Source organism: Vicia villosa, linkage group LG2 (assembly GCF_029867415.1).
Source record: "Vicia villosa cultivar HV-30 ecotype Madison, WI linkage group LG2, Vvil1.0, whole genome shotgun sequence".
In the NCBI taxonomy this organism is placed as follows: domain Eukaryota; kingdom Viridiplantae; phylum Streptophyta; class Magnoliopsida; order Fabales; family Fabaceae; genus Vicia; species Vicia villosa.
Window position 1 is genome coordinate 223,595,000 of NC_081181.1, and position 26,661 is coordinate 223,621,660.

A 26,661-nucleotide genomic window follows, 5' to 3' on the forward strand; every position below is an offset into this window, starting at 1 on the left:
TCCTTATGCAACCTCCGAAGTTGTTTTCTAAGCTAATTTTGATCTAAGAATGAAGTTGATGGTGTTGGGACTCAAAAATACCCAACCCATGACCTAAAAATGTGTTTTTGGCCCCTTTTAACGAGCTGCTGTCTTAGCAGGTCCGCTTAGCGGACCCCCTCCGCTCAGCGGACTCAAAATTGCTTCCAGACGCTGATTTGCTCCGCTGGAGCTCCGCTCAGCGGACCCCCTCCGCTTAGCGGAGTCTGCTAAAAATCAGATTTTGTTTTCGCCATAACTCGAGAACCGTAACTCCGAATTGCGCCCGGTTTGAAGCGTTGGAAAGCTTATTCAATGCTCTATCCAATAATTAATGAATGGAAACCAAAATGATGATTTTGGTCAACCTTATTTTGAGTCTTTGGAAGTCCGCTTGATGGTGGCTAAGCGGGCTTGCACCAAAACTGCGAAATTGAAGTCGTGCCTTTGACACTTTATTCCTCAAGGCTCCAATAAGCATGAATACCTATAAAAACAAAGAAAAAACTATCAAATGGTATAAAAGTATATGAAAATACAACTATTCACAAAGTATACGTATTTATACACAAAACGGGGAATTATTCAAATGATATTAACAAAAGTATCGATAAGTGCCACTATTTACATACACAAAATAAGTATATTTTGGCACTTATCATGCATCAAGTCCATGAGGTAGTTCTAACATTTCAGCAAAATCTCGGATGCAGAAATTAAACTCCATACCAAAGAGTCTAAAGAGAATAACTCCTTTTTTCAGTCCTTGTCCACAGTTTGGAAGATAGGTCAGGGAGCTCAAGAATTCCAGAGTGAGCTTCCGATAAGTGCTAAACTTGCGGAACAAGTGAGAACCAGTCCAACCGATTTGGTTAAGCAGGTGTAGGATGCTTTCTTCGATACCTAGCTTCACCATAGTTGGTTGGTGAGGATAGCAAGTCAACTCCATGTGTCTTCCAGCCAGCTTGTTAAATCTTGCTTCTTGTCCTCTACCACGGAACACAACTTCCATATTATCAGCTTCTTGCATCGTAGTTAGTAGTTAAATGAAAAACCTAGAAGTTGAAAATATTAAGATTAAATTAGAACTAGGCTAGTGTTCATTTAAAAAAAATAAAATAAAATTAAATAAAACAAGTTATAATAATAATTATAATTATAAAAAGGAAGTATTTTCTCGAATGAAGAAGGCGGCTATAATTATAATAGTTATTATAAGATGTATGAAAAATAGTAAGAAAATTAAAATCTAGAATAATTAAAAATAGAATAGTTAAAATGGAAATTAAATATTAAAAAATTTTAAAAATAAAATAGAATAAAATAAAAAATAAAAAGAATAAATAAATGTGGGTTGTCTCCCACCAAGCGCTTTGTTTAATGTCGTAAGCTCGACGATTTTAAAATAGAAAACTATTTTTTCGAAAGAGCGGGCAGTTCGTCAAGTTTAAAAACTTCAATGTTTTCATCGTATTCGAGATGATGGTAATACTTAAGACGTTGCCCATTTACGACAAAAGGTTTGACGGTTTCTCCTTTGATTTCTATCGCTCCACTCGGAAATATGTTAGTTATTTCGAAAGGGCCAGACCATCTAGATCGTAACTTACCAGGAAATAATTTTAGTCTAGAATTAAATAAGAGCACTTTATCGCCTATGCTAAAATTTTTCCTAGATATACGCTTGTCGTGCCATTTTTTCGTTCGCTCTTTATAGATTTTGGCGTTTTCGTAAGCGTCTTGTCTAAGTTCTTCTAATTCGTTTATGTCTAGAAGTCGTTTCTCACCAGCGGCAGTGTAGTTTAGGTTTAAGTTCTTAATGGCCCAATAGGCTTTATGTTCTAACTCTACTGGTAGGTGGCATGATTTTCCATAAACGAGTTTGAATGGGGTAGTTCCTATTGGAGTTTTGAAAGCTGTTCTATAAGCCCATAAAGCTTCATTTAGCTTGGTTGACCAATCTTTCCTAGATATAGCAACAGTTTTCTCCAATATTTGTTTTATTTCGCGGTTAGATACTTCTACTTGACCGCTTGTTTGTGGATGGTATGGTGTGGCTATTCGATGATTTACTCCATATTTTCGAAGGAGTTTCTCAAGTATTCTTGAAATGAAATGGGAACCACCATCGCTAATTACCAATCTTGGCACACCGAACCTAGGAAAGATGACGTTTTTGAAAAGTTTAATAACTACTCGTGTATCGTTTGTAGGAGAAGCAATAGCTTCTATCCATTTTGAAACGTAATCGACGGCTACGAGTATATATTGATTTCCAAACGATGACGGAAACGGTCCCATGAAGTCTATTCCCCAGACGTCAAATATTTCTACTTCTAGAATGCCTTTTTGAGGCATTTCATCGCGTCTTGAAATGTTTCCAGTTCGTTGGCATCTATCACAGCTTAGTACAGCAAAATGGACGTCTTTCCACAGGTTGGGCCAGAAAAGTCCAGATTGAAGGATTTTGGCGCAGGTTCTAGATGTGCTATGGTGTCCTCCACACGGTGCAGAATGACAATGTGTTATTATGCTTCTTATCTCTTCCTCGGGTACACAACGTCTAAAGATTCCATCGGGGCCTCTTTTGAAAAGGAGTGGGTCGTCCCAATAGTAATGTTTTAGGTCATGGAAGAATTTCTTCTTCTGTTGGTAGCTTAGATCAGGAGGAAGCACACCAGCAGCTAGGTAATTTACGAAATCTGCATACCAAGGTGCGTCAGATCGGGCTAAAGCTATTTCAGCTAATTTCTCGATTTCAGAGTTTGGACGGTATGGTTCGAATTCATTTGCTTCTAATTGGGCGATGAGTCTTTCATAAGGGAAATCATCGTCAATTGGTACTTGTTCGGGTTTCAGATTTTCCAATCGAGAGAGGTGATCTGCTACGACATTTTCAGTGCCTTTCTTATCTTTAATTTCCAGGTCGAATTCTTGTAGTAACAAGATCCATCTCAAAAGTCTTGGTTTAGCGTCCTTTTTGGTTAGGAGGTACCTAATGGCGGCGTGGTCAGTGTATATGATTATTTTGGCTCCTACCAGGTAAGAACGGAATTTGTCTAATGCGAATACGACAGCTAATAATTCTTTTTCTGTCGTGGCATAATTCATCTGAGCTTCGTCTAGGGTTCTACTCGCATAATATATGACATGTAGTTTCTTATCCTTTCTTTGTCCTAGAACGGCTCCTACAGCATAATCACTTGCGTCACACATTATTTCGAAAGGCTCATTCCAGTCGGGAGGTTGCATAATTGGCGCAGAGATCAATGCTTGTTTAAGCGTTTGAAATGCTTCAGTGCATTTATCGGTGAAAATAAATTCGGCGTCTTTCATGAGTAGTTCAGTTAAGGGTTTGGTTATTTTAGAGAAATCCTTAATGAAGCGTCGGTAAAAACCAGCATGTCCTAGAAAACTTCTTATTTCTCTAACGGTTTTGGGAGGTTGAAGGTTTTCGATAATTTCGATTTTTGCTTTATCAACTTCGATTCCTCTATCGGATACGATGTGTCCAAGTACAATTCCTTGTCGAACCATGAAATGGCATTTTTCCCAATTAAGGACTAGGTTTACGCTTACGCATCGTTTAAGCACCATTTCAAGGTTTTCTAAACATGTTTCAAAACTTCCTCCACAGACAGAGAAGTCGTCCATAAAGACCTCCATTATTCCATCTAGGAAGTCGGCAAATATTGCCATCATGCATCTTTGGAAGGTCGCGGGTGCATTGCAGAGTCCAAAAGGCATTCGTCTATAAGCGAATGTACCATAAGGACAGGTGAATGTGGTCTTCTCTTGGTCGTCAGGGTGGATAGGAATTTGGAAAAATCCGGAGTATCCATCCAGATAACAAAAATGTGAGTGTTTAGCTAGGCGTTCGAGCATTTGATCTATGAAAGGTAAAGGGAAATGGTCTTTTCGGGTAGCTTTATTTAGCTTCCTATAGTCAATGCACATCCTCCATCCAGTTTGGGTACGTTGTGCTACAGATTCTCCTTTTGCGTTAGTGATTACAGTGACTCCTCCTTTCTTTGGTACGACGTGAACAGGGCTAACCCATTTACTATCGGATATAGGATATATTATTCCAGCTTCTAGCAGTTTTTGGATTTCCTTTTTAACCACATCGCTCATAATAGGATTTATTCGCCTTTGATGTTCCCTAGAGGTTTTACTATCGTCTTCGAGCATAATGCGGTGCATACACAGAGAAGGGCTTATACCTTTCAGATCTGATATGTTGTATCCTAAAGCGGTAGGGTATTTTCTTAGGACATTAAGTAATTTTTCAGTCTCGGTTCGTCCTAAGTTGGCGTTCACTATAACTGGTCGGTTTAGTTCTTCGTCTAGAAATTCGTATCTAAGATCGGTAGGAAGTGTCTTCAGCTCTATAGCGGGTTTCTTAGGTCCAGGTATAGGATCAGGGGTTAAAGCTAAGCATTCACTCAGGTGGTTATCTTGATATTCCTCACGCCAGTTGTCATCTTCAAAAATTGGCGGCATAGGAATTCTTAGGGTTTCGGTTTCCTTATTTGGTTCGGATTTTATTTCCTTGACACACTCGTCGATTATGTCAGCAGAACAGCATGTGTCAATTATAGAAGGTGCTTTTAGGAATTGGGAAAGGATAAATTCTATTTTCTCTTCTCCTACTTCGAAAGTAAGCTTTCCTCGCTTTACATCTATAATTGCACCAGCGGTCGCTAAAAATGGTCTTCCTAAAATGATCGGGATGTTAGAATCTTCTTGGATATCCATAATGATGAAGTCAGTTGGGATGTAGAATTGACCTACACGAACAGGGATATTCTCTAACATTCCTACAGGATATTTAACTGAACGGTCTGCTAGTTGAAGGGACATTCTTGTTGCTTTAAGCTCACCCAGATTGAGTTTCTTACAGGTTGAAAGAGGCATCAAACTAACGCTAGCTCCTAAATCGCACAAGGCTTTCTCTATGATGGTTTTTCCAATTACGCAGGGTATAGAGAAACTACCAGGGTCTTTCAGTTTTGGAGGCATGTTGTTTTGGATGATAGCGCTACATTCAGCGGTAAGCGTTATAGTTTCGTTATCCTCGAGTTTCTTTTTGTTTGATAAGATTTCTTTTAAGAACTTAGCGTACGAAGGCATCTCAGTTATGGCTTCTGTGAATGGTATGGTTATGTTTAATTGCTTCAGAAGTTCTACAAATCTTTTAAATTGCGCTTCGGTTTTTGATTTGGCTAATCTTTGAGGGTAAGGAATTGGTGGCTTATAAGGTGGTGGTGGAACATAAGGTTTCTCTTTTTCGGGTTCCACTTCGTTATTGTTCTTATCAGTCTTAGCAGTTTGTTCGTCGGTTGTTTTCTTTTGGGTTTCCTTTGGCTCTTGTTGTGACATGGGTACGTTTTGGGTTCTAGGATCTATGGGTCCATCGTAATTAGTTCCACTTCGTAGTGTTATCGCGTTCGCATGTCCTTTAGGATTAGGTTGTGGTTGAGCAGGAAACGTGCCAGCAGGGGCAGCAGTAGGTGCTTGTTGTTGAGCTACTTGTGAGATTTGAGTTTCTAACATTTTGTTATGCGTAGCTAAAGCATCTACTTTGTTCGATAGTTGTTTTAGTTGCTCGCTATTGTGGATGTTTTGATTCAGGAAGTCTTTATTGGTTTGTTGTTGGGAAGCTATAAAGTTCTCCATCATGATTTCTAGGTTTGACTTCCTAGGGGTGTTTTGAGCAGCTACAGGCGCTTTTTGGTAGCCAGGTGGTACAGCAGGTGCTTGTCCAGGCGCGTACAACGCATTGTTGTTCTTATAAGAAAAGTTCGGGTGGTTTTTCCATCCAGGGTTGTACGTGTTAGAATAAGGGTTTCCTTGAGCGTAATTTACTTGATCAGATGGGACTCCAGTCAAGAGTTGGCATTCAGCAACTACATGCCCAGTCAATCCACAAATCTCGCAGTTAGGTGCTACAGCGGCAGCGGTGGCTGAAGGAGTGATGGTCAAATTCTCGATCTTTTGAGTTAAAGCGTCTACTTTAGCGTTAACGCGGTCTATACCACTAATTTCGTACATTCCTCCTTTGGTTTGGGCTTTCTCTAGAGCGGCGCGTTCTCCTCCCCATTGGTAATGGTTTTGTGCCATGTTCTCTATGAGTTTGTATGCTTCATCATGGGGTTTGTCCATTAATGCTCCGCCAGCAGCGGCATCTATAGTCATTTTAGTGTTATATAAGAGACCACCATAAAAGGTATGGATGATCAGCCATGGTTCGAGTCCATGATGAGGGCATATTCTAAGCATGTCCTTGTAACGTTCCCAAGCTTCGAAGAGCGATTCGTTATCTTTCTGGGTAAATCCGTTGATTTGACCTCTAAGCATAGCAGTCTTGCTAGGCGGAAAGTATCTTGCTAAGAAAACTCTCTTCAATTCGTCCCACGTAGTTATGGAATTGGAAGGCAGGGATTGAAGCCACGCTCTCGCTCTATCTCTCAAGGAGAAAGGGAAAAGGCGTAATCGAATAGCTTCGGAACTAACGTTGTTGGCTTTGATAGTGTCGGTGTATTGCACGAACACAGATAAATGGAGATTGGGGTCGTCTACAGGGCTTCCAGAGAATTGATTCTGTTGAACAGCTTGGACCAGTGAAGGTTTCAGTTCGAAATTGTTTGCTTCAATCGCAGGTGGTGCGATACTTGAATGCGGTTCAGCGCGTGAAGGAGCGGCATAGTCTCTAAGAGGACGAATAGCAGCCATCTCTAACTTCGGGGTGATTTGATTGATTTGATCAGTAAAATTCAATTCCTGATTAATCGGAATTTCTGCTACTTCGGGAAGGTTGCGAGCTCGACGTTTAACGTTAATGAAACGTTCGATCTCGTTAATTCGTTGTATTAAGTCTCCTCCTTGTGAACGAGTATTTGGCATACAATCGTTCAAAAAGAGAGGGAAGAATTATCCTAGTCTCTACGGTGTAACAGTGAGTTACGATATCGACTTAAATAGTCCCCGGCAACGGCGCCAAAAACTTGATCGCGACTTTACGTGTCTATAAATCTGATAACTGCAAGTGCACAGTCGTGTCGTGTAGTTTTAAAAGATATCGAATCCACAGGGACTATGAATCGATCTACCGTTATCTAAGGTTACTATGTAAAGCTAGGAGTACTAAAATTTCGATTGTTCCTAAGGGAAAGTGATTGTGAGCAAATAAAGAATAATAATAAAAGACAGGTATCAGTATGTATTTCGTTTAACTAAAGGTAATCCGAAGGTTCATTGGCTTTTGCATAATTAAATTAAAAATCTTTACTAATTCCAATTGATTAAAAATCCTCGTCTCAAACTTTCGCTCTGTTGATTCAGACTACTATCCTAATCCTAATGTACGCTTTCGCCATCCCATTAGATTTTAGAAGAGCTTTTTGGAAACAATGTAATTAATAAAATGTCTATTTTACGAGGTTGTTATCTATTTAAATCTCCTAATCTCAAACTTTCGCTCTGTTGACTCGGAGCAAGCTAATACCCCTAACGTACGCTTTCGCCATCCCGCTCGAGTGTAAAAACAATTTTTGAAAATAAATAAGTTCCAATTAGTTTTAATACGCTTTCGCCATCCTTAAAACTAATGTCCTATGTCTACTATCCAGTTAAAGATCTCAAACTTTCGCTCTATTGATTTTAACCTTTGACCGTCCTAATCCCTCAAACTTTCGCTCTATTGGTTTTAAGACTTACTAATTAAACTAGACATATAAACCAAAAATAAGTGATAATTAATAAAACATAATTTAAGCCAATTTATTTCGGACCCCTACGGTTAACTTACTTTACATACCGACACCTTTAATATTTTAGCCAGACATATCAATACGATTAAACATACATATATCGGTTCGGTTCATAATAATAAGCATATTAAATGGCATATAATATATCATGCAGATAAATAATATAAATAAGGCGGTAAATAAAAACCTGAATTAAAATAAATCTGGATTGAATTGAATCTTGAAGTACTCGAACTTCCACCACAGGTTGGCTGGATCGTTCTTCGGAATTTAAATGGCAGAAAATAAAAACAAGGAAATAAAGCGATAAATCTAACGTAAGGCTAGATCTATGAAAAGTTCACAACAATTTCCAGTGTAGAAATCGTTGTGAGAAAATAGACGGCTAAATGAAAACAGAATAAGAAAAAGCAGTTCGCGGTACAATTTCGGCAGCACTTCGTTGGCAGGAAATCGGACCCTTTGGAAGTGGGATAGCAGGTCCTATTTATAGGAGGAGGTTTGCAGTTGGAATCCGTGAATTGAGGAACTTTCTGCAGACTGGGCGTGGAGACGTGGGTCTCCGTTTCTTCAGGAAGACTTGAGACGTGCGTCTCAAGTGGAGAAAATCTTGGGCAGTTGGAGACGGGCGTCTCCTCTTGGTGACGTGGTTGAAGAGAACGTGGAGACGTGCGTCTCCACTTGCTTGCAGGTCTGGGCCACGCGCCTTTCGATTCATGGTGGGCTGAATATCTCTTTTGGGCCTTTTGGGTCCTAATTGCACCCTTCTTTTACTTCAGCACTCCCTTTTCATCTTTTAGGCATAAATATTGGTCATTTAAGCTCAATTTTCTTTCCTTTTCGCAAATAGTCGTAATTGAAGTGTAAAACCTGAAACAAAGCAAATACACGCGTAATATCATAATAAATTAACATAATAAACGGAAAATGCTATAAATATCTATGGATTTTAGGCTAAATATACGATATAAAATCGTGTTATCACTATTGATACTTGTGATGTGATGATTTTATATGTCTGAATCCTAGCATGCAATTTATCATATGCCCACTTATATGATTTGATATCTCACCCTTTTCTCTTGTTTCGCCGTTGCCTTTATATTGGTAACGTGCAGGTATTCAAATATGAAGATTTAGTTGTCGTTACTCGAGTCGGTTGTCGCTCTGATACGTAGCACTCTGGGGGGAACGATTTATGTCATTCATGATGTTGTTGTTTAATTGTGTTATCTTGGTTGAACAAAATGATAAGTTAACTGAAGATATTTTATTGAATACTTGTTTAAGTGATTCTGCTGTGTTTTAATAAAATAAGTTATTTTGTTTCAAAAGTGCTATGTATCCGCCGTATGCGACGAGGTGATTAGTTTTGTTTTAATTATGTGACGCCTCATTTGTTTATTGAGAATTTTTGAAAACTCTGATTTTTTTATATATTTGCCGGGTAGAAATGGGGTGTTACAAGAAGTATGTTGAAAGGCAAGCATTTACCTAAGGAATTTTGTGGTGAAGTTGTGTCGACTGCAACATACATCCTAAACAAATGTTCGAAAAAGAAACTAGAAGGAATCATTCCAGAAGAATATTGGTCTAGTGTCAAATCTACCATAAGTCATTTAAAGATATTTGGATCTATATGACATAAAAAGATATTTTTTAATTAATAATTAAATGAACATTTAAAATAATTAAAATTTGTAAGGGTATTAATGCAAAAAAAAATTATAAGTAAAAATGCTATTTAAAATAATATCTGAAAATAAATTATGCTAGTAAAATAAGTTATAAACTCATGATAAAAAGATTTTTATCAAACACGTCTTTTATTATCATAGGAACTTAAAAGCTATAAACCATAAATCATAAGTTCAAAATATGACTTGTCAACAGTGTGTGTGTGTATATATATATATATATATATATATATATATATATATATATATATATATATATATATATATATATATATATATATATATATATATATATATATATATATAGGGGACGACTCAAGTGAGAACACTTGGTTATTATGAGAAATGAGAACAATGAATCACGACCATTAAATTTTGATTTTGTTGATTTTAATGGATTTGATTGGTTTCTCTTTCTATAATCCTTAATATTTATTTTAAATCAACATAGAAAGAGAAACCAATCCAGTCCTTTAAAATCAATAAAATCAAAATTTAATGATCGTGATTCATTGTTCTCATTTCTCATAATAACCAAGTGTTCTCACTTGAGTCGTCCCCATATATATATATATATATATATATATATATATATATATATATATATATATATATATATATATATATATATATATATATATATATATATATATATATATATATATATATATATATATATATATATATATATATATATATATATATATATATATATATATATATATGAGAGCGTATCCGGTGAGAACTGATATCTTTTATGAGAAACGAGAACTATCAATATCAACCATCTGATTTAATTAACGCTTAAGATTTAATAATTCCATATAAAGAGGATTGTATTGAATCTTTTCTATAATATATAATATTTAAAATTTTCATAAAAATAAAATCTTTCCAAAAATATTTTTCAATATATATTTAATTTTACCACTAACATAAAATTTTTAATTTTTTCATGATATCTATTACAATTTTTTTTTAAACTACCGTCATCCCTTATAACTATTTGCAAAATAAAATCATTTTTTATTGTTACGAAACTCTGTTATTATTTATTTTACTTAAATATACATGTCTAAAATATATAATTTGTTTTGCTATTATTATTTATTGAATTGTTAGGGAGTTCCAAATATTATTATTTACTAAAAAAAATATATACTATATTTTTGTTGTATTGTTAAGAATTTATTTTGATATTTTAATTTGGATTATTTATTTCTTAAAAAATTATATTTTATTTTTACAATTTTTACCAGGGTGACTATTTTAAATAAATTTTATTATTAATATTATAATATTTAATAATTGTGGCCTCTTTTGGATATTGGCAAACTATAAATTTTAGTCTTATTATTTATAATTTTTTTATATGAAATTATCATACATTGTTAATATATATTTTAAATTAATAATTCACCTAATATATATTATTGTTAATATTTTAATAATTGTTATTATTTTACAAACTTTAGGTAAGAGGGTCACAATTTATACTATTGTTATAATAATTTAATAATTATGACCCCTCTTAACTATTAGTAAATTATAATTAATCTTATTATTTATTCAATTTTTCAGTATAAAATTATTATTATTGCAAGAATGAAAATATTTTTCAATATGTATAATAATTTCATATAAAAAAAATTAAATAAATAATAAGACTAAAATTTCTAGTTTGCCAATATCCAAAAGAGGCCCCGATTATTTAAATATAATAATAATAATAATAATAATAATAATAATAAAAATTTATTTAAAATAGTCACCATGGTAAAAATTGTAAAAATAAAATATAATTTTTTAAGAAATAAATAATTCAAATTAAAATATCAAAATAAATTCTTAACAATACAACAAAAATATAGTATATGATTTTTTTAGTAAATTATAATATTTGGAACTATGTAACAATTCAATAAATAATAATAGCAAAAAAAATTATATATTTTAGACATGTATATTTAAGTAAAATAAATAATAACAGAGTTTCATAACAATAAAAAATATGATTTTATTTTGCAATAGTTATAAAGGATGACGATAGTTTAAAAAAAATTGTAATAGATATCATGAAAAAATTAAAATTTATATGTTAATGGTAAAATTAAATATATATTGAAAAATATTTTTGGAAAGATTTTATTTTTATGATATATTATAGAAAAGATTCAATACAATCCCTTTATATGCAATTATTAAATCTTAAGCGTTAATTAAATCAAGTGGTTGATATTAACCGTTCTCGTTTCTCATAAAAGATATCAGTTCTCACTGGATATATATATATATATATATATATATATATATATATATATATATATATATATATATATATATATATATATATATATATATATATAGGGCATATCATATGAGAATGACATATTTATATGAGAATATGAGAATGAATCCGAACCATTGGATTTTAAAATAAATGGTGGAGATTATGAGTGAATCTTTTTCTTCTCTCTCATACTTCATTTATTTCAAGATACAGGAGAGAGAAAAAAAGATTCACTCATAATCTCCACCATTTATTTTAAAATCCAATGGTTCAGATTCATTCTCACATTCTCATATAAATATGTCATTCTCATATGATATGCCCTATATATATATATATATATATATATATATATATATATATATATATATATATATATATATATATATATATATATATATATATATATATATATATATATATATATATATATATATATATATATATATATATATATATATATATATATATATATATATATAAACACAATTCAGAAAGCAACTTAATAATAATATGATAAAATTACATTTAAGTTATAATAGTGTACTGATTGTGTCAACAATCTAAATGTAGTAGTTGTGTAAATAAAAATCGTAATATAATTAAAATGATTGTATATAGGAAGAATTGTGTGATACTACAATTTATATGTAATTATTATTATTATTATTATTATTATTATAATAAGTAGAAAATATTTTTTTTAAATGGGTTTTATTCATAAAGCATAAAAACAAATTTTTTAATGAATTATTTATCATTTAAGAATATTATATTCAATTTTCATCTTACAATTATATGGTTTGTTTTTCTTAATTTTATTCTCATAATTTTATCTCTTTGAGCTTTGATTTACAACATTTATTCATTTTTTATTTTATTACTTTATAATAACTTATTTTTTGTCAAATAAATTCTCAAGTTGTATAATTATTAAAGTTTTCAATTTATGTCACCACCAACTAACTCCGACAAATTTTGATTTTTGATATTTATATTTATTCTATATTAATTAAAAAATATTTAATTAATATTTTAAATTGATATAAATAATAAACACACATGAAATTTTAATTTATAAAATAAATTGTAAATTCTTAAAGGTTGTAGTATTAGAATTTTGTTGTTGAATTTATTTGAAGACTAAAGAGTGGTGGAGACCATGAGGTCCTTGGTTGGTGAGGGTTTTTTGTTTTTTGTGACCAATTCCTTGGTTGGTGGATTATGAATTATTTATTGCCCCACCTGAGAGAAAATACTAAATCCTCTTTGATTTTCCAGAGCTAGGAAGGTTGGTAAGTAGTAATTTCTAGACTTTCTAAGTTTATATTTCATATTATATAATGTTGATATACTAAAGAACCCAATCATATTATAAATAATAAATAAACAATAAATCTTGGAATAAGATATCCAAAAATCAATAATATATTTTGAATTTTACGAAAGTTGTTATAAAATACCGATTATTTAATTAATTAATTTTTAAATTTTTATAAATCAAATCAATAGTGTTAATCACTTAATCACTCCATCAACATTAATTTTCATAAAAGACACCTTAGGACGGCACCACTTGATGAGTTTCTCTACCTGCACCCTCTCCATAATCACTCCATCAACATTTTTCTATTATCTCATGAGGATGATACGGTTGCACAAAATTAGCCACATGAAACTCTTTATTTCTCCAAGTCCAAATAGTATGGCAACTAGTCGCCCAAAAATTGCTTCATCCCTCTTCCGCATGCATGTTCATGTCTATATTAATATTGAACCACTCATTCCAATCTACTTGGAAAAACAAGTGTGCTATATCCTTCAGCATTATATTTTCCCACACCTTCCTAACTGATATGCAATCCCGCAAGGCATGAATCAGAGATTCACTAACAGCCCCACAACTTCTACAACCATAAGTCCCATAACCCCATTAACTCATCCTATAATTAGTAAGAAACTTGTTATGTTTAAGAATCCAAACAAAACTCCTCACTCTTTCCGGTACTTGTAACTTCCAAATCAAACTCCAAACATTTCTAGTACCTAAATCCACAGAATTAGTCAGATTCTCGTACATTCGACTAATCGCGAAGGAGCCATCTTCATTAGTTGCTACCAGGAACTTGTCTTCACCTCTGTTTGCGTTCGGTGGCAGAATGGCTGCAATTTTAAGCTTAATATCTGTCGGAATCCACGACATCAAACTCCAATCCCACTCCCCATCATTACCAACCAGATCCTTCACTTCAGCCTCTAACAAACCTGTAAGAATACTCACATTTTCCTTCTTCAAACACAACCCTTTATCTATCCAACTATCACTCAAGGCACAAGTACCATTACCATCCCCTATTCTCCATTGGCTTATATTCACCAGTTGATGAGATGTTCTAACAGTCTGTGTTTTTTGCCTTCAACCCTCTACCATTATACTCAAATTTATACTTCCCTTGCACGATATCACACCATATATCCTTATCACCATTTATAATCTTATCACCATTTATAATCTTGCCCTCTAGCTTCATAATACACACATTATTCAAAACATTAAGATCTCTTAAGCCAAGCCCACCATCACACTTCGCTTTGGTTACATTGTCCCAACTAACCGCATGCACCTTCTTTTTCGTCAAGTATCACCCCAAATAAAATTAAATTCCTCTGAATTTTTTGAATGTTCTTTGATAGAGCAGAGGTAAGACTTCCGAAGTGCATTCCTAACCTTCTTACTCACCTCTGGCGAATTTACTAAAATATCCCTTATTTCGGAAATACATTTCCGAAAACGTACTTTTATTGGAAAAAAAGGTGTTTTCGGAAATGCACTTCCGAAAACACGAAAAAAAGGTGTTTTCGGAGATGCATTTCCGAAAACACCCCTTTTTTGAGTTTTCGAAGATGCATTTCCGAAAACACCCCTTTTTGAGTTTTCGGAGATGCATTTCCGAAAACACCCCTTTTTGGGAGAGGGGGTGTGTTCGGAGATGCATATCCGAAATATTCCAAGACCAAATTGATCTTGTTTCGGATATACACCTCCGAAAAAGTTCAATAATTATTAAAAAATTAAAATCAAGGTGAATCAATATAATTAATATGTATAAAATGAAAGTGAATTAATAAAATGAAGGTGAATCAATAAAATCAAAATTTCCTAAACAATTTTAAAGTTAAAAATTATTTTACTAACTTATATAAATCAAAAACATTTTAATTTCATAAGTAAATTTTGAATGGTATAGAATTAAATATAAAATTTATTTATTAAATAAAATTAAGACAAAATCTTTTTTTAATTTTTTAAACTAAATAAAAAATTATAACTCATTTTTAATTATGAATCAGAATAGAAATATATAAATATATAATAATAATTATACATTTTGTAAGTGAAATATATAAATATATAATATATAAATATTTAATAATTATTATATAAATATATAAATATATAATAATTAATATAAATTAAAACACTCATTTTTTTTTAATTTTTATAATTATTATATAAATATATAAATATATTTACAACTAACATATAATAATTATTATATAAATATATAAATATATAATAATTTTTATAAATATATAAAAATTATTATAATTATTATATAAATATATAAATATATAAATTAAAACACTCATAAATTATTATTATATCAAAATATATAATTATTATATAAATATATAAATATATTTATAATTAATATATAATAATTATTATATAAATACATAAATATATAAATATATCATAATTTTTATAAATATATAATAATAATTATAATTACTATATAAATATATAAATTAAAACACTCATAAATTATTATTATATCAAAATATATAATAATTATTATAATTATTATATAAATATATAAATTAAAACACTCATATATTAAAACACTCATAACTATTATTCATAACTCATAAATTATATCAAAATATATAATTATTATTATTCATTACTCATAAATTATATCAAATTTATGATATATGAATTAATTAATATCCTAAAATTAATTTTTGGGATTTTTTTAGATTTTTTTATTGTTTCGGAGATGCACTTCCGAAGTCTGGAAAAATTTAAAAAAAAAAAAAAAATCGGAAATGCATTTTCGAAGCGGGGTAAAATGGATTTTTCGCGGGGGTGACCCCCATAGGGAGGTGGGTAAAGAAATTTTCTCTCAGGAAAACCAATCTTCTCGAAAATTCTTCATATAAATTCCCAGTCGAGTTTATAGTAAGCTTTGGTCAGATCAATTTTCACCGTAAAGTGACCCTTTCTCCCTTTCTTCTTTTGCATATAACGCACCACCTCATTGGCAATAATGATGTTCTCATGTATGGATCTACCTGGAACAAAACCACCTCGAACAAAACCAATTTGGAACGGTGATACTAACTCCGCCATAATCGGTTTCAATCTCCCAGCCACCCCCTTGCTAATGACTTTATAAATAGTATTACAAATGGAAATTGGCCAGAATTGAGTTATAGTGAGTGGTTGCTCAACTTTAGGAATCAGACAGATGTCTATTTTATTAATGTCAATTATAATACTAGGTCTTTGCCAAACCTCTCTCACAAACTCGTTGAGATCTGAGCCAATTGTGCCCTAAGCTCTTTGATAAAAACCCGCGGGAAAGCCGTTCGGGCCTGACATTTTCCACGGTTTCATCGAGAAAAGGGCTTTGCATTCTCTACTTATTAATCTTAGGGAATCTCACCTTTAACTGAAACCATTGACACTAGCTATTAGGGCTGGCAAATAGATTCTTGTAGAAGTTTGTAACATGAACCTTTAAAGCCTCATGATCATTAATCCACTCCCTTCTCTCATGTTTAAGCATCAGAAGCTTGGTTTTCATATGGTAATAGTTTGTATTTCTATCCCATCCGAAAGCCACATAGACCTAGACCTCTAAAACCACATTAACTCCTCCTTATTCAAAATACTGTTGAGTTCACCTTGAAGTCTTGCCTCAAGTCTCAACATACCTACAACATTATCGTTGTGCTGCAAATTGGTTTGAATACCATTTAATCTTCTCAAAAGTCCTTTTTTTTTTGTTGGCAAAGGTGGTCTATGCCATCAGAAAATATAGGCAAGTCAGGGACTCGCCGATAGAAGAAGGGCACATTTCAAATAAAAAAGGGTTTTAAAATTACTTTGTCTGCAAATCTTTTATGTATGAAGGATTATGTAGTGTTTGATGAAGAAGAGAGGATGTTTGCCTTGATGATTAAAATATCTTAAAGGACTTATTTAATGATATATTGTTATATAATATTTAAATTCAAATTATGTGTTTTGGGATGTCTTTGAAACTATCATATTTTTACAGTTTTGTCTATCGGTTTGAATTTTACGATCGAGTTACCATCCTACGATTTACATTTTTTTCATATTCATGATCTTTATCGAGATTCTAATTTTGACAATCGTAATTCAAAGGGTGATGGAAATAAATAACGAGTCAAGTGAAAATAGTGACACAACTTAAAAGGAAAATGATGAAATTGAAAAAAAGAAATCAAAAGGGGAAGGTGATAAATTGGTTAGGTTTACAATATTGTCAGCATGTTTTATAAACGTCGATACAACAGTTTCGAATGCTTAGTTAAATGTGAATTTCATAAACTAACATTGCTTAGTTAAATGTGAATTTCATAAACTAACATTTGTATGGTAGTTGCCTAACTGGTTGGCACAATTCTCTCATAAGTAAGTTGAGGGTCTGGAGGTTCAAGTTTCATTTACTTCAATTACTTTTTGAAATTTCTAAAGAATTAATGTCTAAACTAACATCTAAAATATTTAGTTATAAATATTTAATTAAAAATATTAATTTATAATATATTGAGTAAAATAATATTAATAAATTTATTATAATTAGATTTTGAATTTTTTTTTTTTGAAAAATATTGTGAATATTGATTATTTTTTTATTATAGTCATCATTATCATTCATTAAAAAAAATTATCTTAATCATGGTTGTGTGAAATGACCATATGAATGTGTCAAAATGAAATCATATGAATGTGTGAAATGACCACATTAAACTATTTAATCGTGTTAATGACACGGCCATATATATTTGTTTTTGACAATTTCTCATCTCATCCCATACCCTTCTTACGCACCACCAAATTGATCAAATGATTCTCGTGCTGCCGTAGATGCACTTTTGGAAGCACTTTTTTTTTTGTTTAACGTTGTTTTATTTCGTAGATGCATTTACAAAGAAAGTTAGGGCATTTCGTAGGTGCATCTACGGAAAGGTTTGACGTTATAACTCACGTCAGACCTCTCCCCTCCCTCATTCTCTTTATTTTAAACTTTTATCTCTCAAACTCTCTAAATTCCAAATATCAAAACTTCAAATTTCACAACAAGAAATTCTCTCCCGGCGACATATTTTAGCGACGTGGAAAACACGCGGCTCATTATTACATGTAGCGACGCGAAAAACACTTTGCAACCCGTTTTTAAATTTTAAATAACTTTATAGTCATAAAGTAATCAGAAGTCAGACATTGGGTTACGTGAAAAAAGTTGCGACGTGGGATACACGTCGCTACATTAAACTTATAAATTAAAATTTAAAAAGCTATAACGTTCACATTGGGGAAGATTCAAATTTTAAAAAATTTAGTTGTGACGTTACAAACACGTCGCAACATTTAAAAGGAAAACACAACGTTACACTGAAATGACTAGTTGACAGCATTTATGGCAGAGACATTAATTAAATGTTATCGTTTTCATGTTGCGACGTGTTTCTCACGTGGCAAATAGCGAGGTTATGTTCACGTCGCTACATTGTATATTTATGTAAGCAATTCACTTCACTCCACCATCATTCATCAAAACAACAAAACAATTCATTTTCGTTTCAATTCTGCAAAACCAGAACCTTCTCTCCCAAAACCAAAAATCCAAACCTTCTCTCCCAAAATCCAATTGCAATACTAATTCAATCCAAATATTTTTCTTATATCAAAGGTAATTAAGGTTACATCAATATTGTCTTATACTTTCATTCTATATTCTGTTTTTAATTTTTAATTTTTTTTTTATAGATTTAGTAGATTGAAGAAGGTGGAGTAGATTGAAGAATGAGGAGTAGATTGAAGAAGAGGTAAGTTATTTTTTTTCTAATGTAGTATATTTTTAATTGATTTATTAGGTTATTTTTGTATAGATTTTAAAGAGATAAGTTTTATTGTATAGATTATAATGTGATTTTTTTAATAGATTTATTAGGATATTTTTAATAGATTTTTGTTTTTTGTATAATATAGATTTATTAGGTTATTTTATAAATTAAAACCAACTTATAAATTAAATAATTATTTATAAAAACTTAAAAAATAAAACAGAATATAATAAATAAAATAAACATGAGAATTAAATATATTTTTTATTAATATTTTTAAAACTATTAGAAAAAAACTGATATATTAAAACTATTATTAAAATTATTATATATTAATATTATTAAAACGAATTTTTTATTTAATATTTTACAATATATAAAATAGATTATTATAAATATTAATATAATTTTAAAACGAATATAATAGTTATATATATTATAAAGTTTTCATTTTTAAGAATATAATATAGATATATATTATAAAGTTCTCACTTTAAAAAATAGATTATTATAACTTAAACAAATTTAATATATTCAAAACTAATATAATAATTATATATGTTATAAAGTTTTCATTTTTAATTTTTATTATATATATTATTTATTATAATGAGTAATATTATACTATATTTAAAAAAATAGAATATATATTATATTTATATATTTTAAAAAGAATTTATATATATATATATATATATATATATATATATATATATATATATATATATATATATATATATATATATAATGAAAACAAAATATGTATATGTATATGATATATTTAATAAAAACAATTTTTATTTTTATTTTTTATTTTGTTCATATATAATAGATTTAAAACTGAATTTGTATATATGTTATAAAAACATGATATGTATATGTATATGATATATTTAATAAAAACAATTTTTATTTTTATTTTTTATTTTGTTCATATATAATAGATTTAAAACTGAATTTGTATATATGTTATAAAAACATGATATGTATGTGTTTGTATATTTCCAAACATAATAGTAATATTTCTTATTTCTTATTTTTATTACTATATATGTAACAAAAACATAATAGTAATATTTTTATTAAATAATATTTCCAATATGTGTAGTTTAAAATGTCTAGTTAAAAAAATAATAACTTTATGGTTAACATATGTTCAATATAACATGTGTAGTTAAAAATATTAGTTGTATTGTTATTAAATAATATTTTTAAGAATAGTAAATATTAACTAGTATACGTCTAAGAATAATATTAAGTTGATTAATATTACTAACTCAAAATGACAATGATTGTATAAATATGCAGTATGGAATATTATCGGTATTATCGTAGTTGGATGTACGATAGAACATTTCAAGGAAGAATGGGACTTAAACCCAATTTTATAGTAGGATTGAAGGGTTTATCAATTGGACGTTTGCTCAGGAATTATGTCGAAGCGAAGGAGGAGTTAGGTGTCCATGTCTTAAATGTGAATGTAGACCAATAATTAGTGACCCACAGGAAATAATATCTCATTTACATAGAAGGGGTTTCATTGCAAATTATTGGGTTTGGACGTTTAACGGTGAAGAACTGCCTAGTAATGTACCAGAGACTAGCAACGCGCATGCTTCAAGTAGTCGGCCGCCTATGGAATATGAGGAAAACTTTAATCTGATTAGTGACATGGTTGAGGATGCTTTTGGTGTGAACGTGACCTATGATTAACCTGAAGATTTTGGTGGAGAAGAGTTGCCGAATGAGGAAGCGCATAAATTTTATCAGTTGTTGAATGAGATGAATACGCCGTTGTTTGATGGATCGTCTGACTCAAAGTTATCAATGTGTGTGAGATTATTGGCCGCCAAGTCAAATTGGAATGTTCCTGATCAGTGTTTGGAATTCTTCGTAAAAATGATGTTGGACTCAACTGCAATGAAAGACAACTTGCCTACAACATTTTATGAAGCAAAAAAGTTGGTGTCGAAGTTGGGCTTAAGAGTAAGAAAGATTGATTGTTGCATTAATGGTTGTATGTTGTTTTACGATAATGAGTTTGGTACTCAAGATGGATTGTTGGAGGAATGTAAGTTTTGTATGAGTCCAAGATATAAAGTTCGCAGTAAAGCCGTTAACACTAATCAAGACCGTGTAGCAGTAAAGTCCATGTTTTATCTTCCGATAATACCAAGGTTAAAAAGAATGTTTGCTTCAATGCACAGTGCAAGTCAAATGACATGGCATCACACAAATAAAACAAGTCCAGACACTATGCGGCATCCATCTGATGGCGAGGCATGGAAGCACTTTGATCGAATACATCCTGATTTTGTCGCAGAACCTAGAAATGTCAGGCTTGGATTATGCTCAGATGGTTTTACTCCTTATGTTCAAGCTTCGGGAAGTATGTATTCTTGTTGGCCAGTTATTGTAACCCTTTACAACCTCCCTCATGAGATGTGCATGACATAACCATACATGTTTTTGACGTGCATCATTCCAGGACCTTCGAGTCCAAAAGCAGGAACTGATGTGTATTTACAACCTTTTAATTGATGATTTGAAGAGATTGTGGATTGGAGAATGGACTTATGATGTATCACGTAAACAAAACTTTATAATGCGAGCTTCCTTGATGTGGACCATCAACGACTTTCCAGAATATGGCATGTTCTCTGGTTGGGGTACGCATGGCAAAATGAGTTGTCCGCATTGCATGGGAAACAACAAAGGGTTCACGTTGGCTGAAGGTGGGAAAAGCTCGTGGTTTGATTGTCACCGCAGATTCCTACCACGAAATCACTCCTATAGAAGAAACATGACAAACTTTAAAAAAGATGTACGAGTGAAAGATTTGCCTCCGCCTCGATTGCCACCATGGGCTATATGGGAACAATTTGGAACAAGTATTTCCGCCTGGTTTCTTTGACTCCATGGAACATTTACCTGTGCATCTTGCATATGAAGCTTTTCTTGGTGGACCAGTTCAATATAGGTGGATGTATCCGTTTGAAAGGTTCATGGGTGATTCAAAGCGATCAGTGAAAAATAAAGCAAGAGTTGAAGGTTCTATATGTGCACATTATTTGCATCGAGAAACATCACATTTTTGCAGTCATTATTTCAATCACTTGATGTTAACTCCTAGAGCCATACGGAATCCGGTAAATGTCAACCAGAGGAGTTAATTCACCTTATCAGTATTCGGTCTTCCAGGTCGATCTTCTGGAAAGAAGAGTGTGCTTTGGTTGACCCAGAAAGAAATGCAATCCACACATGTCCATGTCTTGATCAACTGCGTTGAAGTTAAACAATATCTTGAGTAATTTTACCCAAATTTTTTTACCTTTGTTGACAATGTCTGTATACCAAACTTATTAAACTTATGGTATATATTTTGTAGGGAATTTAACAATGCCTATTTTCATAGTACTGGTGTACAGTCAACATCCGGCGTCATTCATACTCGATTTCCCTTATGTTTCAAGCAAAGATTGTCTAGCGTCTTTCCACCAACTCCAGAAATACTCCATTTGAGAAACTTGGCAGAAGGCCCTATCCAAAGCGCAAATGATTGGCACACATACTTCGTGAACGGATATAAGTTTCACATTGAGGCATGGACCGAAGGGGAAAAAACCATAAACAGTGGTGTATTTGTAAAAGGAGTTACAGATGGCGGTGAAGACGACTTTTATGGAGTTATTAAACATATCTACGAGTTGGTATACAATTACTTGGATTCAGAAAATAAAGTTGTCTTGTTTTATTGTGAATGGTATGATCCAAGTAAAGGTACAAAAATAGACAAGTCATACGGTACTGTTGAGATTCAAATGAACCGGAAATACAAAGAGTATGACCCTTTCATAATGTCAAATATTGTTAGGCAAGTTTATTATGTACCTTATCCGTCATTTGTAACACGTAAAAGAGGATGGTGTGTTGTAATAAAAACAAAACCGCAAGGTCATATTGAAAATGGCGATCAAGTAGAAGATGTTGCCTATCAAGTTGATGATGTTGATCAAATTAATGAAGTGGTTGCAGCTGAAGACATTACAAGTTTGTCTAATACAACTGTTGAGGGACATCAAGTTGATGCATCTATATTGTTGGTTGAAAATAATGTGGATGAAGAGAATGATGAAGAGTTGGAATCCGATGACAATAATGAAGAGAATGACGAAGAGAATGATGAAGAGAATGATATGGATAACGAAGATGAAGAATAACTAAACATTGAATGTAATATCTAATGAATATCTATTTATGTGTTAATGAATATCTATTTATGTGTTAATGAATATCTATTAAATTTGTTAATGAATATATATTGATCTTAATGAATTTATTATCTTTGTTGATGAATAATAAAATAGGTAAAATGCCACCTAAGAGTAAAGATAGTGGTAAGAAGAAGTCCCAACGTCCGAGGATAGTAGTATGTGACGCGCCTCACTCGGCCGTGTGTCCCCCCCCAGAGTCATGTTGATCCTATGTCTTTAGCCAGTACTCAGGCTTTTTACCCCATTACTCTCCTCCCACACATTCCCGTCTAGGGTACCTGCATCTTTCCAGTACTCAGGATCCAGCTTGCCTTTCCCATCGACTCAGATGCCGCCATCCTTCCAGCATAATAGTGTGCCCTCGTCCTTCCAGCAGGCAGGAGGACCTAGCTTTCCATTCACACATACTGGTGTGCCCTCGCCCAGCTTTCCATTCGTCCATACTGGCATGCCTCCATCCTTCCAGCAGACAGGAGGATCTGGTTTTTCATATCTCATCCAGATGACTTCATCCTTCCAGCAGACGGGAGGATCCAGCAGTACACGTCTGACACAGGCTGGACGATCTCCTAGTCCACGTCCGACACAGGCTGGATGATCTCCTAGTCCACGTCCGACACAGACTGGACGATCTCCCCGTCCACGTCCGACACAGGCTAGACGATCTCCCCGTCCACGCCCCACACAAGCTGGAGGCTCACGCACCCCACATCCCACACATGTACTGGCACGTGAGGTTGATGAGGCAGTTGATGAGATAGATGGAGCTGATCTTCGTGGGAGGGATGATCCCAATGAGATTCATGTCGTTAACGGTTGATATTGGATTTGGCCCGAAGGAATCAAGTAAGTTTCCTATTTAAAAACTTTTATAGTATGTATACATTTTCATTTTTTGTATAAATTTATATCTAACATTTTCATTTCTTGTTTTAGTTTTGCGCTGAGTTGGACTGCTACTAGGATTGTTAATTATATAATTCAACAGATGTATAAATCATCTTTGAAAAGCTATGGCGAGGTCAAAAATAAAGATGAATGGTTTAAAATGTTTAAGGTATTGTTATTTATTGTTATTTATTTAAATTGTGCATTTAATTTATTTTTTTAGTTATGGTTATTTAAATGAAATTCTCATTATAATTACTTAACATTTTATTTTAATGTCATACAACATTGCAGGAGAAATGTGTGTGGAATCCGTTGAATGAAAAAATGGTTCAGAAAGTTTTCAATACCAGATGCTCTAAAAGAATGTCTGATATGCTGCGGCGAGTAAGGGAGAATTATGAGCTTCACGGCATCCGTCCTAGCTGGATAGGCGAGGAGGTTTTTTAGGAGCTTGTTACATATTGGAGGACTCCAGAATTCCTGGATAAATCAGAAACTTTTAAGAAGATGAGGGCATCTGAAAAGGGGGGTAGTGTTAATACAGTTGGAAGTATTAGTACCGCGGAGCATGCCCGACGATTGGTAAAAATTTTAAAATTTTTAAGTTACATCTTTATTCATAATATATTTTACTAATTATTTTTAATTATATTATTTAGGCTAAGGAGTTGGGGTGAAAACCATTGATGCCTGAGTTGCTTTCGAGGACCCGGACAAGGAGATCGGGAGGTTTTGTCGACGAGCGCACGAGATTGTATCTTGTAAGTAATGAAATTTATGTTGTTTATTTTTTTTTTAATTTAATAAAAAATTTGTGACGTTATTTTCATCTGGCAACCTATAAATTGTGGCGTGAATTTCATGTGGCAATTGATAAATTGCCACGTGAAAATCACGTGGCAAATCATAAGTTGTAGCGTGAAAATCACGTGGCAACTTTTTAATATATTTTAATTTATAGTATGTACATTTATTTAGTATAATTAAATATGCATGTAAATATTTAACTTAAATTTTTTTATTGAATATGTGTGCAGGATGAATATGATAGATTGCTTGCAATTTTTCTGGAAAATAATCCTCAATACATGCTAGCAGAAGGGGAGTCGCTTAACGCTGATGTTGATCACTATAGTTGGTGTGAGGTTATTAAAGAAAAGGGCCTAATGGTTGCTTTTTTGGGGCTGGAAATTTGGCGTCCAGCTATAGAGCTGGTGATCGCAATCTGTTTCAAAGAGTTATGGATGGAGAGGGTGGATCGCATTAACCAAATCTGACACGGGAACAAACTGAAATGGTAAGGCAGTTGGCGAGACGCGAAAATGAGGCCCTGAGGCAGCAACAAGCGCAGGAGATGGAGATGATGCGGAAGACGCAATCTGATATGGAGCAACAGCATGCGCGGCAGATAGAGGGCATTCTGAAGAAGTAAACTGAGATGGAGGAGCATATGAGACGATTTATGCAAGGTGGTGGAAATTACAGTAATGTTCTTGATCAAGAGCCGGAGGATGACGGAGTGGATGATGAGTTTAATCCTGATAATTATTTTCCGAATGATTATGATGCCTCTTAAAAACATTTTGTATTTTATTTGTTTTAAATTTATATTTATGTAACTTATTCTACATTTTAATTCATTAAAATATCAGTTTTAAATTTTTAGTTTTATTTAATTGAATTTATTATATAAAATTTATTATATGAATTTATTTTATAAAATTTTATTATATAAATTTTATTATATAAATTATATTTTATAAATTCTATTATATCAATTTTATTATGTATAAATTTTATTATATATATTTTACTATATATAAATTTTATTACATAAGTTTTATTATATAAATTAATTAATTTATTTTATAAAAATACAATTATACTTGCGTTATTTAATTTTAAAAAAAAATAACATTCAAAGTAGCGACGTGAGACCAACGTCGCTACAAAAGTCAATATCACACTCCCCCACACCTGCCACACCTGCTCTGCGTGCAGGGAGATGTTCCCCATATAACTTTATTGCGACGTGGGAATCACGTCGCTACCTTCTGACGTGTTTTCCACGTCGCTACTAAGTTGTCACACGTGCTCTTGCGACATAGTAGCACACGTCGCTATTGTTTGATTGTGACGTGATTTTTAAGGTTTTCGACGTGGCATCCACGTCGTTGCAGAGCAGTTTTTTTGTAGTGTTTCTTTCTCCCGAGTTCGGCCTACATTGTCAACATCAAGTATCAAGACATTTCATCAAGTTCAAATTATTATTTAATCGGTAAATTTTCGAAATTTTGACTTATTTTAGAGTATTTTGAAATCGAATTTGAATATGATATTTAGGTGTAGAAATGATTGGATAGGTTTAGAGATATTGTTTAGAGACAATGTAGGTGTTTTTTGTGGTTTATTTTGGACAATCAAGCAAAAAGATGGGGTTTTTGGATGACTGAACAGTGCAGTTACGCCATTGTTGCATTTTTGAGCTTCAAGGGCTTTCGTAGGTGCATCTACGGAAGCACCACACATTTTGAAACTAAGGTGCTTCTGTAGGT

General features: G+C 32.2%; 1 non-coding gene across 1 annotated transcript; it reads left to right on the top strand.

Annotated features, from left to right (window-relative positions):
• Positions 1 to 6,271: 6,271 nt before the first annotated feature.
• LOC131654334 (small nucleolar RNA R71) lies at positions 6,272 to 6,378 on the top strand. Its single transcript, XR_009299375.1, has one exon. It is a non-coding gene; the product is annotated as a small nucleolar RNA R71 (small nucleolar RNA).
• The last annotated feature ends 20,283 nt before the right edge of the window (positions 6,379 to 26,661 follow it).